The following is a 15416-nucleotide window of genomic DNA, read 5'->3' on the forward strand; positions in this document are numbered from 1 at the left end:
TTAAGCTTAAAATCCATTGTGCCTTCTAGGAGTTACGCATCAGCAAGAACCTGATATTATTAATAGTATTAGTTATTTATTGTCAGAGGTGAAGTAACTTTCTCCAGAGGCTAACAGTACTAATAAACAGCAATTGAGTAATTAGTCTCTGCTGTGTACTGTTGAGAAAGTTTATAAATTCTCGTTCTGAGAGAGTCAACGAAGCGGACCGGCTTAAAGTAATCATTGCTTGATTTAGCAAGACAATTCATTGTCCCTGCTCTTCAGTATTATTGAACATTATCATTTAATATTTGCATTTATTTTAAAAACCCCGTGACAATTGGCGACCTCGCCAGGATATTAACTCCTAGCTCTAAACTTTAAAGCTATTCATGAGATAATACTCACTCGTTAATATTTAGGTATTTATCATTAAAGTTTATAGGCACAAGCTTACTGGTGTTTACCATTAGTTTAGCAAGTGAATTTCTGCTTTATTAATCCACAGAGTACTTAACTCTATTTAGTACTTTATTCTTGGTAACGCCAGACGATTTTATTCGCTTCTGGGAAGTCACTGTACCCATTGCATTAATTATTGAGTCTTCCCAGTCATTTGCATTTTTGCTTTATTCTTTGCCAGTTAACTAGATAAGACTGGTCACCACTAGCTTGTGTCTGTATTCTTTACTTGTGTTATTAGCATTCGTTTGCGAAGCAGCAGTCAGTACTCAGTTTCGGCTTGCTTAGTAAATTAGCGCCATGTCGACCAGCATCTATGTACAGGAAGCCAAAGATATGGGTCTTATGGACCCAACTGAAATCAAAGAGTTTGTCCTCTCTTGGTTTAATTACGAACAGCAGCGCGAGAGTGATGCTCATGAAGAGCGTCGAATTCAGCGTGAGGAACGCGAAAAGGAGCGCGAATAAGAGCGCGAACAGCGCGAACACGAGCAGAAACAACGTGAGCTCGAGTTAGAACAAGAGCGACAACAACGCGAACACGAGCAAAAACAACGCGAACTCGAGCTAGTACAAGAACGAGAACAACGCGAATACGAGCGTGAACAATGAGACAGAGAATGAGAACACGAACATGCCGAGCGAGAAGCACGCAAAAAACACGAATATGAAATGCTGAAGCTGAAGCGAGATTCCTTGGCTTCAGACACATCTGGTGCAGTTGGTCCAAGCTCCACGAGCGCTCTTCCTACACATGTCCTGGCGACCCCACGCATCAAGCTTCCTTCGTACAAGGAAGGCAAGCGAATCGAGCTGTACATAGCTCGTTTTGAGGACATGGCAGACATGTATCAACTGGATGAGGCAGCTAAGCGGCTCCAATTTCTTAGTTTATTTGAGAGCCCTGCCCTCGATATTCTCCACAGAATTCGTGGAGACAATCTCACGTATGAGATGATGAAAGCTGCACTCATTAAGGCGAATGGTCTCACAGTAGACGACGCCAAAGTTCAGTTCATGCGAGCTCATCTCCAAGACAAGGAGACTGCTGTTCAGTTCCTCGACCGTCTCACTGCTTACTTAGGTGAGTGGATGGAGAAAGATGAAATTCCTTCCACTCGTGAGGGGATAATTGACCTTATGCTGTATACACAGCTAGAGAGGTCATGGCCCACTGAGCTCATAGCACAGCTTAAGATCTGCCAGGTGAAAGATGCCAGCCAAATAGTAGAAAAGGCTGACACATATTTTACTGGATACGGGTATCAAACTCGCAAGCAGCATACCTGGAACAGAAAAGCTGATAAATCTGGGAAACCGTCTCAGACTGAACCCCAGCAACAAGGCCATTCTCAGAATAATGGCCAAGGTCCAAAACCGCAGTGGAAGGACCAGGGGCAAAATACTCAGCAGCAGTATCAGCCACGCAACCAACCGACGGGACTGTCCTTTTCACCACCAGCTCAAGTGAATAGGAGGCAGGAAGCAAATGCAGCCTTCATTCCTCAGCAGCAGCACGGTGATCATGTCCCTACCAGTATGGGTACTCCCCCACAGTTCACTAGTCCCACAGTGACAATGAACCCCCCTCCACAGATAGCCAATGTTCCATCTCCACAGGCGGTGAGTAAGACCCCTCAAGTTTCTAAGTCACAAGTCACTATGTTTGCCGCATCAATTCAACAGCCTCATGAGTGGCTAGCTGCTTCCTCCACAGGCCCTCCCACAGGTGACAGTGCCTTCCTTGTTCAGCCAGGGTTTGTGGGAGGCATCCCTGTGAAGGTCCTGAGAGACAATGGTTCCTCAGGTTGCTCTGTCAAGCAGAGTCTAGTTCGGCCTGAGCAGTACACAGGTCGACAGATCCATGCAAACCTTATTGATGGATCAGTGAGATTGTTCCCTGAGGCATGTATCCAGGTGGCATCTCCATTTTATACTGGTACGACACTTGCAGTTGTCATGCCAGAACCTTTATTTGACCTGATCATAGGCAATATTCCTGGTGTCAAGGATAGTTGCACCGATGATGATGCTACTCAGACTTCGGCTACAGTAACACGAGCCGTGGCTGAGGCTTCAGACTGTGTCACCCCAGTGACCATTGAATCGCCGCAAGATCTGATGTGTAGCCAACTTATTGTTCAAGAACAACATTCTGACCCAACACTTGCTGTCGAGTGGAAGAAACAAAAGGGTCGAGTGATAAAGTATTCACAGGGAGGTCGAGCCAAGTTCCTTCGTAAACAAGGACGGCTCTACCGTGAGTCACGAACACCCGAGGGCGAGGTTCGATTGCAGTTTGTCGTTCCCGCCAAGTACCGCCTAGCAATGTTACAATGGGGTCATTGTTCAGCCTCAGGAGGTCACATGGGCAAAAGGAAGACCCAGGGCCGTATCCGAGCTGACTTCTGGCCAGGGATGGGACGAGACATAGATAGTTTTGTGGGTTCCTGCAATGTGTGTCAAAGTACCACTAATCAGGGACATGTCCTTCCTGTGCCATTTGAAACCACACCTGTAATCTCTGAGTCAGTTGAGAGACAGGGCAGTGGTAATGTGGGTGTAGACCTGATGTCTCACCTACTAACTGCTTACTAACTAGCAACTGTTGTATGCTGGGTTCCGTAAGATAGGCGTCCTCAGAGATTTGAGTAATCCAAGGACCAGCCTGGTTCCCAGTTAAAAGTGTAGACCTGATGTCTCACTTGTTGGCCCCACAGGACACAGTATGTCCAGGGCCTGTACATACATATGTACCATAAGTTAAGGTGCTGTACCTTCATCTGCTGGCTGGCTGTGCTGCATGTTGAGTGAGGTGGACGCCAGGTTAGAGCTCCCCCTAAACTTGGTGATGGGATGTTGTTAAGGTGCTTTTTTTTTTTTTTTTTTTTTATGCGAGGAAGAAGGAATCAAAGGCCATGAGCCCGCAGTAACAGTTCCCTCCAAGAGAAAACAAAATACAATAGAGAGCCAAATTCAAGATCCGATCATTTTGAGATGCCTGGACACACTGCGTTTGAAAGACTGGAGATCATAGGCAGCAGGAAATACAGATAGAGGGAGACAGTTCCAGAGCTGACCTGTTGCATAAATGAAAGACTGGGAGTAACGGTTAACTCTTGCATTAGAGAGTTGGACAGAAAAGGGATGAGAGTTTGCTGCCAGACGGGTGCTACGCGCACGTCGTAGAGGTGGAGGAATGCAAGCAGACAGTTCAGAGGAGCAGTGACCATTAAAGTAGCGATAGAAAAGAGATAAAGATGCAACAGTGCGGCGAAGAGACAGAGGTTGAAGGGAGTCAGTAAGAGGAGGAGAGTTAATGAGACGAAAAGCCTTTGACTCCACCCTATTGAGAAGAGCTGTGTGTGGGGAGCCTCCCCACACATGAGAGTTGTACTCCACACAGGGGCGGATAAAACCCCTGTATAGAGACAACAATTGTGCAGGGGTAAAGAAAGAGCGGAGTCGGCTTAGCACACCCAATCTTTTGGAAGCAGATTTTACAAGAGATGTAATATGATCTTTCCAAGATAAGTCCCGAGTAAATGAAACCCCAAGCATGTTCAAGGATGACGCAGGATTAAGCTGAGTATTATTAAACATTAATGGGTATGCCTGTGGAAGATTTTGTGGGGTTGATAGGTGTAAGAACTGAGTCTTAGATGCATTAAAGACAACCATATTATTTTTACCCCAGTCAGAGATACGAGCCAAGTCAGACATTAGGTGTGCCATAGCCTCATCCCTTGTTTCTTGAAGTAACTGTTGAGATGGGCGTTGCGGGAACCGAATGGAAAGGTGAAGGGTGAAGTCATCAGCGTATGAGTGGATAGGGTTAGATGTACAGCTTAGAAGATCATTGATGAATAAAAGGAAGAGAGTTGGTGACAGGACAGAGCCCTGAGGAACACCACTGTTGATAGATCTAGGAGAAGAACGATGGCCGTCTACAACAGTGGCTATAGAACGACCAGAAAGGAAGCTAGCGATGAAGGCACAGATAGAAGGATAGAAACCGTAGGAGGGCAGTTTGGAAATTAAAGATTTATGCCAGACTCGATCGAAAGCCTTTGAGATGTCAAGTGCAATGGCAAAGCTTTCGCCGAAGTCCCGAAAGGAGGATGACCAGGAGTCTGAAAGGTAGGAGAGAAGATCGCCAGTGGAGCGTCCCTGACGGAACCCATACTGACGATCGGAAAGAAGGTTGTGATAGGAAAGATGCCTTAAAATTTTTCTATTAAGAATTGACTCGAAAACTTTTGAAATACAGGACGTTAAAGCAATTGGACGATAGTTGGAGGGTTGGGAGTGGTCACCCTTCTTTGGGACTGGCTGAATGAGAGCAAACTTCCAGCAAGAAGGAAAGGTACAAGTTGACAGACAAAGGCGAAAGAGTTTGCCTAGGCAGGGTGTAAGCACAGAAGCACAGTTCTTGAGAACAACAGGAGGGACCCCATCAGGCCCATATGCCTTGTTAGTACTGAGGCCAGTGATGGCAGAAAATACATCAACTGAAGAAATTTTAATGTCAGCCATGAGGAAGTCAGAGGGGAGAAGTGATGGAGGAACAGCACCGGGATCGTCTAAGGTGGAATTGGAGGAGAAAGTCTGTGCGAAGAGATCTGCTTTATCAGTAGAAGAAATAGCTACAGAACCATCAGAGTAGAAAAGAGGAGGGAAGGATGATGAGGTAAAGTTGTTAGAAAGATTTTTGGCAAGGTGCCAGAAGGAGCGGGAAGAATTCGAGTTGGAGAGTTGAGAGCATTTAGTATGGATGAAATTATTTTTAGTAGAGCGAAGAACAGACTTAGCACGATTCCGGGCAGAAACGTAAAGATGATGTGATTCAGGGGTGGGTTGGCTCCGGTACCTTTTGTAGGCCCTCTCCTTGTTGCGGACAGCATTAGAACAAGCGTGATTAAACCAAGGCTTTCTTGCGTTAGTCAAAGGATATGAGAAAGGAATGTATGCTTCCATGCCCGAGAGAATAACCTCCGTAATGCGCAAGGCACACTCAGATGGCTCACGGCCATGGAAGCAATAATCATTCCAGGGAAAATCAAAGAAGTACTGCCTGAGGGCCTCCCAGTTCGCGGCTCCAAAATGCCACAGACGACGTTTCTCTGGAGGGTCCACAGGCCGCACCGGAGTAATAGGACAGGTTAAGATAATAAGGTTGTGATCGGAGGAGCCCAACGGAGAGAAAAGATTAACAGAGTAAGCAGAAGGATTAGTTGTGAGGAAGAGGTCAAGTATGTTGGAGCTCTCTCCAAGGCGGTCAGGGATACGGGTAGGGTGCTGTACAAGCTGCTCTAGGTCATTAAGGATAGAAAAGATGTAGGCTTGTTCACCAGGTGGATCCGTGAAAGGAGAGGAGAGCCAAAGGTGGTGGTGAACATTGAAATCTCCAAGAATGGAGATTTCAGAGAAAGGAGAAATGGACAGAATGTGTTCCATCGTAGAAGTAAGATAGTCGAAGAATTTTTGATAGTCAGTAGAATTAGGGGATAAGTAAACAGCACAGATATATTTAGTCAGAGAATGACAGGAAAGCCGAAGCCAGAGTGTGGAGAATTCAGAAGAATCAAGTTCAGGAACACGAGAGCAAGATAAGTCGTTGCGTATGTATACACAACAGCCACCTTTGGCTTTGAAATGAGTATAGAGAAAGTAGGAGGATACAGAAAAGGGTTTGCTGTTGGTTGCCTCAGACAGCTGAGTCTCCGTCAGAAAAAGAAGGTGAGGTTTAGAGGAGGAGAGGTGGTGCTCAACAGAGCGAAAGTTAGATGAAAGGCCGCGAATGTTGCAGAAATGAAGAAGAAGAGAGTCAGACAGTGGTTCCAGGCACCTCGAGTCGTCACCGGGAGAGGGGCAGATGGTGGGGGCATTTATGGTCCCCCCCCCTGGGGACTCCGAGGCTTGATTAATCGACGCCATTTTTGTGAATTTTGAATAGCAAGTGTAGTGTGTACTGTGCATGTAGTTTGGTGAAGATAGTTAGAGAAATTTGTACTGGAGAGCATGCTGGCCTACTCTCTGTGTAACTGAGACACTGAAAAAGTTCAGCAAAGGGGGATGGTCAGGAACTAGTCCTGAGGGCTGATGAAACGGGAGCTCCAGCACTCCCTGTCATCAGCTTTCCATCCACCTCGGGAGTACTGCCCTGCTCGACTGGTGCTACAGTCTACTCCCCACATGTACCCTCACATGCTGGCCAGCTTCACCGCATGTTGAGTGAGGTGGACGCCAGGTAAGAGCTCCCCCTAAACTCGGTGATGGGATGTTGTTAAGGTGCTGTTCCCTCACATGCTGGCCGGCTGTGCCGCATGTTGAGCGAGGGACGCCAGGTTAGAGCTCCCCCTAAACTGGGTGATGGGATGTTGTTAAGGTGCTGTGCCCTCACATGCTGGCCAGCTGCACAGCATGTTGAGCGAGATGCATGCCAGGTTAGAGCTTCCCCACTAAGAACCCTTACGACTACGTTTCCTGGTTAATAATCTACCTAATAAATTAATGACGACCTCGAATGTACGACGCTTAGGCTGTCACTCGTATTTTTCAGCTAGAGCGTACCTTTCATAGCATGTACTGATTGCTAGGCAGAGAGAGTAATTGTAATGTAATAAGAATTTTTGTCTCATTGACACTTTTGATGCTCCACCTTAATTGATTTCGTAGGTACAGCGATGGGTGTAGCAGTTTTGCTGTGCGGGCCAGCTGATCATCTGCCGCACGCTGCCGCCTCTTCTCCTCTGCCTTCATCGTCGCCATATTAATATTTACTATCATTTTACACGTAGGTGCAGTTACACTACAACTGTCACACCTACACCTTGTATCACATACACCACGCTACACAACAATTAGTTGTCAGTGTAAGTGTAGCGAACTTTCGCTCAGTTTGACCTGAGTACAGGACTTTCACCGTCGTCACGGAGTTTTTTCCCTCAAGCTTGCCTCTATTAACGTAAATACGAGGTTTTTACGCTCATTGGCGATAGTGGTTTTCTCCTGTAGCAGGATAGCACACACACCACAGTGTGAATCTTGTGTGACTGAGTTAGGATGTGTACACATATATATGAATCCACAAATTTTTTCCCATAAGGAAAAAATTTAATTTTGCAGGGGCGTAATGTCACGAATCAAATTCGCGACATTTTTGTGAGAAGCCACAAACTATTAGTGGAAAACTCACTGTGTAACCGTTTCTCTCTCCATTTCGGTGGTATACTTTTCAAAACATTCGTCACTGTTTCAAAAGTGACCGATCTAATGCACTTCATTAAGTGCTCTACTGAGCGTTATTATTGTTTCTTTATTGTTCGCCCCTGCTTGCCTAAACCGTTGGCCATGCCTTCTCTGGGCTGGCCTGTATTTGAATTCAGTCAAGTGTCTGTCGTGACGGAGTGAGGTTCTGTGCTCCAGCAGTGAGAGAGTGAGAGGTCAGCTAGCACCCAGACTCCACTAGACTTCAGTTCTCCAGGCTCCCACCCTTCCTTGGTGATACACTACATTCATTGACCAGTATTTCCTTTTCGTATTTCCTAGGTTTAAGAGTTTAGTTAAGTGTGCTGTTTCCTCACATGCTGGCCGGCTGCGCCGCATATTGTTTTTTTTTCTAGGCGTAAGAATTAACTTTTGAGTGAGTGAGTGCGACCTCTTTATTTGAATTCATTTGAAGTGTAACGTGAAATTTATTTCTTTGTAATCAATAAATTTAACAGTTCTTTTTCTTGAGCTTAATGTAATGTAAACTCGTGTTTCATTTCTCCACAGTTAAGCTTATTTCTCTTATAGCTCCTAGCTTGCATAAACGTTTTGCCATTCATAACTGGTACTTAGGCCAGTCTTGTTGTATTAAGCTTAAAATCCGTTGTGGCTTCTAGGAGTTACGCATCAGCAAGAACCTGATATTATTAATAGTATTAGTTATTTATTGTCAGGGGTGAAGTAACTTTCTCCAGAGGCTAACAGTACTAATAAACAGCGATTGAGTAATTAGTCTCTGCTATGTACTGTTGAGAAAGTTTATAAATTCTCGTTCTGAGAGAGTCGACGAAGCGGACCGGCTTAAAGTAATCGTTGCTTGATTTAGCAAGACAATTCATTGGCCCTGCTCATCAGTATTATTGAACATTATCATTTAATATTTGCATTTATTTTAAAAACCCCGTGACAGACATTACATAGCCAAAAGAAGGATAGGTATAAGGGCAACAAGAGGTTAAGGAGAAGTCAGGAAGGTCAGTACACAGCTAAGGGAAGAAGTGTAAGGGCAGCAGGAGATAATGGGGAAATGAAAGTTGTCAGTACATACCTAAATCGAGGGAAAGGCATTGGTACTGCAGTGGTGGAGGGGGATGGGTAGATTAGGATAGGAATGTCATATGAGAAAAAGACGAGGAAGAACAGTGGCAAAAAGAATGAACAAGATGAAGGTTGGCGTGACACGGAGAAATGGGAATGAAGTTAGAACATGCGTAAGAAGGAAGTATGTAATTTGGGACTGGCGTTTCATCCTGAGATTATGATTACTGAGAAAAGGATGATGTCAAAGGGACTGAAGGAAATAACGTTGACAGAGCCTGTAACTAAATGTATGGAACTGTTAATGAATAAAGAGTGAAGAAGGCGGATAAGGTGAAAGAATCACAGTAGGAGTGGTAGATATAAAAGATACAAGAGATCAGGTACTGCATATTCTGTGTAAAGGTAGTCATGGCAGGTTGAGTTTACATATGTCAAGGTAGGTTACTTTTCTTTAGATTAAGGTAGCTTAAGTTAAATTGGAAGATAGGCTAGTAGTTCTACCATCTTAATATCACCCATCCTTTAGCCTTGCCTCTTACTACACAATATATTCATTAAATTCCCCTCCCACCACTCCCACTACCCAACCCACCCGTCCTGATTGGCCAGTCCGGTAAATTTCAAATATCTGTTACCGTTGGACAATACTAAAGGGAGTTTCGCCCACCAGGAAGTTAAGCAACAAGTGTTTTGAAAGAGGTCGGTTGTTGTTGTGTATTGCTGATGTTTAACAAACATGAAAAGACGATGATACGTTTGACAAGGGGACAGTTTTATCTTCGTTTCCGAAGATGGAGGGAGGTTGCATGTTTTCAATCGCGTGTGCTTGAAGCACGGCGAATGGAATATTTTGATTGATTGATTGATTGTGTGTGTGTGTGTGTGTGTGTGTGTGTGTGTGTGTGTGCTTGTGCGTGAGCGCATTTGCATGATCCCTAACTTAAACAGTTTTTATCTGACTTTAACCAGTCTTGGTAAAATGTTCAGGGTCAGCCAAGTGGTTGACGCATCGTTTTTAAGAGCAGTCTGCCGCAGGTCAAGGCCACATGACAATTAAAAGTTGCATAGTTTTGATCTTGATTTTACCAAATTTGGTGGAAGAGTACAAGGTAAACCAAAAATAAAGGGGTCGATTTTGAGATCAATCATTCAAAGATCAGAGTCACAGGGCTAGTGTGAAAGGGTTGAGTATAAACCTAGAGGTTGACCTGTTGCTATTTAGAACAATAGGTGAAAGGTCATAGGCACATTTTACGGCCATGTTAAACAGTTTGTATCCAGTTTTAATCAAACTTCTTTAGAGGCTTCAGGCTGGGGAAAGAATGAAGGAATTCGATTTGGGGAACAACTACTCAGAGGTAAAGGACACAGTGAGTTTAAATGTTCGACTCTGTAGCTCAGGTAGTTCTGAATCGATTAAAAACAATCTTGGTGAAAGAACTGAGGGTTAGCCAAGGATGAGGAGATTAGATTTGGAAAACAATATGTCAGAGGCTATGGTAAACAAAAGCAGTTCTGATCAGACTTCGATTAAACTTGGAAGCATTATAAGTCTAACCAGAATAAATAAGTCGATTCTGAGAATTTTCGGTCGATAGTTAGGGTCAGAGTTAAATGCTCTTTTTGTTTGTTTACAGTAATTCCTTGGTTTTCAGTGTCTTTCTCTTCCTACATATGTTAGGTAAGTTTGTCTGCAAATATCTTAAAATCTTACCAATTGACATTGACAAAAAATTTGGACTGCCTCGGAGAGAGTGCAGTATAAGGAAGGGGTGTACCACTGGACCTCCTGTCTCCCTCTCCATGTCCCCTCCTCTTTCCCATCCCTCCTTTCTCTCTCTTCACCCCTTTCTTCGTTCTTTTTACTCTTCATGTTCCTCCCGTCTCTTCCTTTATCTTCTGCCTTCTTTTCTCTCCCTGTCTCATAACCCCCTCTCCCTCCCCCCCGACTTCTTGTATAAGTGCACCATCACCCCACCACATTAACAGGACCATATCCATTTTCTCCACCCGGTCATTATCACGCCTCAGGATTGCAGTCCAAAGTTGTCTACTCTCATTGTATGCAGTTTTTAGGGTGAAAGTCCTTATTTATGAACACATCCTCTTGTTTCTTGCTCCATATCTACTTCTCTCTCCCTATCTCCTTACTCTCCTGGCCTCTTTTTTCTTCGCTACTTTCTTTTTCTTTACTATCCCCATTCTTTCCTTTATCATCTTTTCGTTTTTTCCCATTCCCCTTTTCTTCTCTTACTTCTCCCTCTCCCAATTGCATTTCTTGCCTTCTTTCCTGTCCTCGTTGCCTCTCTTGTTTCTCTACTCTTCTCTTCCCCCTTCCCTTTTTCCATTCTGCTTGTCCATTCTGTCTCTCCTTTTCTTTCCTTTTCCCCCTTGCCTTTCTTAAATCCCTTCTCCGTACTCCTTTTCTTTTTTTCTCATTCGTTTCTGTCCATTCTCTCTTCTTTTCTCTTCTCCTCCCGCCTCTTCTTTCTCTCTCTCAGACCGTACAGTAATAGTTTTCTCTTTTTTTTCACATGGTTCTCTTCACGGTCTGGCTGATAGATTCCCCACGCTGATTACACCTGCCGTGTATGATCAGCTCCAGGTTTACCCCAGTCAACAATCACCTTTTTTCCCCTCCTGAAGTCTCAATAATTTCCTGATACCCCGGCCTGATTGTACTGCTTGGGTGAGACAGAAACAGTAGCCCTGGCTTGTGTTTCTTTCGCTGTTATCACCGTTTTCAATTACCTTTGCGGGTTTCTTTTTTTCTGTGGGTTGTGAGGGGTGGTGTGGATGCTGCAGGCTACACCGACTTGCATCCAGGAGCCGTGTTCTCGAGGTGGCGGTCCGGTAATTATCAATTATATATTACGCTTGGCTTTATGATGCCAGGTACTGCACCCTGCCTGTCTCCTCCTTATTGCAGTATCGTCCCCGTCGTCGTCATCGTAATCGTCGTCGTTACCACCATCGCCATTACCACCATCATCATCGTTGTATTGTGATTACCAGTATATCCAAGACTAGGCTGTACTCAGCGAGCAGCCCCTTAAACCCTCTCTTCCCACCGATGTCTTTTATTCAGTTCTGCCATGTTGGGAATTAGTTCTTCTCAACGTGTGAGAGCACCACAACACCAGACCTTCACTCCGCATCCAAGTTCCACCTCAACCAGCTTCTTTGACACCCCTACGCCAAATCATACCGCACCTACAGCACACCACACCACACCACATCACACCAGATTCTGCCACATTCCCACACCACACCACACCATACCCACATCTCCTCCACATCCGCTTCCTCGTTTCTGGCTGAATAATGCAAAAGTATTTTTCTCATTGAACTCATGGGGTAGGACATAGTTGTGTACCTAAAGTTGCTTCCCTTGAACACTATTTGAAAATTATTTTCCATATGCCCCTTCTGATGAAATTTCTATAACAGTTTTCTACACTGCATTGCGGTCTTCCCACTATTTTCTGCCGTTTTCGGCTCAAGATGTTGGTGGAGGGGGAGGGGAGACATTGTTTTCCCACACCTATTTCTCGCTCGTAGAATATGTATCATATCCTGCTTTGTAGTAAATGTTTTTGGTTGGACCAAAGACTTGTTGTCATTTACTTTCCTTCGTACATCTTTGTACCTTCACACCACCCCCTCTGTTCACCCATCACTTTCCTCTAACCCCTTTCCCTTCCTCTCTCTCCGATCATTTTTCTTTCCACCCTGTCCTTCCCTGCCCTGTCCAGCCCCTTGCAACCTCCTCTCCGTGTCTCTTATCTGGCGGGTACAAAGCTAGTGCTGGAGGGGGATGCATCAGTGTAGTCGAGCTTCTCCTGTGCCTGGTTATGCAAACCTCTCTTAACTTAGCGCCTTCTCGATCCCCCAAAAGGAGGATGGAGAGCTCCCGAAGGAAGGCATCTTCTGCTTGCACATCACTGTCTTCACATTAAGATGAGCCCGAGGTTGCAAGCGCTACAACCACCCATACCGTCGTCGCCGCCGTCGCCGCCGCCTCTCGGACCACGTAGTTTGTTGTTCACTCTTTATCTAGACTTATGGTCAGTCGTGTTGTTATGTTTTGAGGTGTGTGTGTGTGTGTGTGTGTGTGTGTGTGTGTGTGTGTGTGTGTGTGTAGTTTTTTTTATCATTAACAAACTGATTTGAAGCGTGCTGTCAATGATATCTCTATAGCTGTACACAGACGTCTATACTTACATTCTGTTGTGTAGAAAGTACTTCCAGAGTTCAGCGAACCTATTTACTGTATAATTAAATAATCATACAGTGCAAGTTGTCTATATACTCTTGTTTCTGTATGCTTGGTAGGTGTCTCTTTATCGTGCATTCCTTTCTGTATTTCCTCATTAAGCTATCCTAGCATAACCACCATTTATTTACATCGTGGTCATCACATCCTGATTCAAACGTCTCTTTGTATATTTCCCCTTACACATCCTTTCATATACATTCCACTCACACACCATCCACCATACACAAGATTACTCTGTATGAATTCAACTCACACGCATTCTTTCCACACCATTTCATTCTGCTTGAGGAACCAGTGATTTCCACAAATCCTGCTTTCATTTTTCTATCCTTCTGTTCCTAATTATGCCTATCATCAACACATTCCCACATCACACCACTCCATTCAGGGTGAGATCCGTCTTCCAATAAGCACTGTAATATCCACACTTCCTATCTCCACCTGTCTTCCTTAATTACCCAACATAAGCGTATGTACAGACAGCCCCGGCACACCTGTCCTTTTTGTTTGTTTATCGACTTTCGCTAATCATTGATTGCCACTCATCCGCTCTTCATTTTTGTGCTCTCATATCAGTAGGGTGGAAGTAGTGGAAGCAATGAAGAAGATCAAGATGGGAAAGGCCCAGGAATTGATGGAGTGTGTGGTGAAATGCTGAGGTATGGGGGTGAGATTGTTGTGGAGTGGATATGGAAGTTGTGTAGATTGGCTTGGGAAGAGGGAAGGGTTCAAGAGGACTGGAAATCAGGTATAACTGTTCCTTTATACAAAGGAAAAGGGGAGAGAGAAGTATGTGGTAACCATAGGGGTATTTGCATTCTTAGTGTGACTGGAAAAATATATGGTAGAATACTCATTGATAGGGTTAGGCATATGACAGTGGAGCTAGTTGGAGAAGAACAAGGGGAATTTAGGAAGGGAAAAGGGTGTGTAGATCAGATATTTGTTCTAAGATGTTTTGTGGTGAAGTATCTAGAGAAGGGAAAGAAAGTGTATGCTGCCTTCATGGACTTGGAGAAAGCTTATGACAGAATAGATAGACAAAGTATGTGGAAGGTATTAAGAATATACGGAGTGGAGGGGAAATTGTTGAGTGCTGTGAAGAGTATGTACGAAGGAGCTAGGGCTACGATGCGAGTGGATGATGAGCTGAGTGAGTTCTTTGATCTCAATGTGGGACTGAAACAGGGTTGTGTGATGTCTCCATGGCTGTTTAATATATACATGGATGGGGTTGTAAAGGAGGTGCAAGGTAGGGCAGTGGATGTGGGGCTGGCCCTAATGAATGAGGGTGAGATTTGGAAGATTCCGGTGTTGCTGTTTGCTGATGATACACTATTGTTGAATGAAGATGAATGGGAGTTGCAAGGTTTGGTGAATGAATTTGGGACAGTGTGTAGGAAGAGGAATCTGAAAGTTAATGTAAACAAAAGTAAAGTAATGGTGTTTGAGAAAAATGAAGTCACAGAATGTATAGTGAGGTTGGATGGTGAGGATATGGAGAATGTGAGTGCATTCAAGTACTTGGGTAGTGTGATGAGTAAGGATGGAATGTTGGGGAATGAAGTGCGTGAAAGGGTACAGCAGGGAAGGAAAGTTGTTGGTTCACTAAAAGCAGTGATGAGAAATAGGGAGGTGAGTATGGAAGTTAAGAAGTCATTGCATGACAGTATTGTGATCCCTACCCTGACATATGGAAGCGAGGCGTGGACCTTGCAAGAGGGGAACAAGTCAAGAGTGAGAGCAGTGGAAATGAGTTACTTGAGAGGAGCATGTGGAGCGACATGGAGGGACAGGTTGACGAATGAAGAAGTGAAGGAACGTTGTGGGGTGGATGTGGATGTGGTTGAGAAGATAAAGAGAAATACACTGAGGTGGTTTGGACATATGGAGAGAATGGAGAATGAAAGACTGACTAAGAGGGTGTATGTAGGTGAGGTGGAGTGAGGGAGAGGGAGGGGTAGACCGAGGATGAGGTAGAGGGATGGAGTTGAGAGGTATATGAGGGAGGGGGGAGTGAGTTGGGGGGAGGGTAGTCAAATGGTGGGTGACAGAGCGACTTGGAGGCGTTTTGCCTGCGGCTATCCTTTGCGGGATTAGGGCGTTGGGCTATAGATAGATAGATAGATATCCCTACTTAGCCTTATATCTGTTACAGGGAATTTGTGTAAACAGGGATTTCACGAGATCCCTAGGGAATTCGTCTAATGAATTTAAACTGGTATAAGTTAAAGTGGGTAAGGTTAATTTAGGCTGTGGTTAGGTTAGGCACGGGTAATCTAGGTTAGTTTATGTTAAGTTAGGCTTGGTTTGTTAGGTTAGGTTAGGTTAGTTTACATGAATGCTATTTTATGTTAAGCAGTCATATAAATTAACCTAA

Source organism: Coenobita brevimanus, chromosome 7 (assembly GCF_032717465.1).
Source record: "Coenobita brevimanus isolate Jiangsu-jjx chromosome 7, ASM3271746v2, whole genome shotgun sequence".
Classification (NCBI taxonomy): domain Eukaryota; kingdom Metazoa; phylum Arthropoda; class Malacostraca; order Decapoda; family Coenobitidae; genus Coenobita; species Coenobita brevimanus.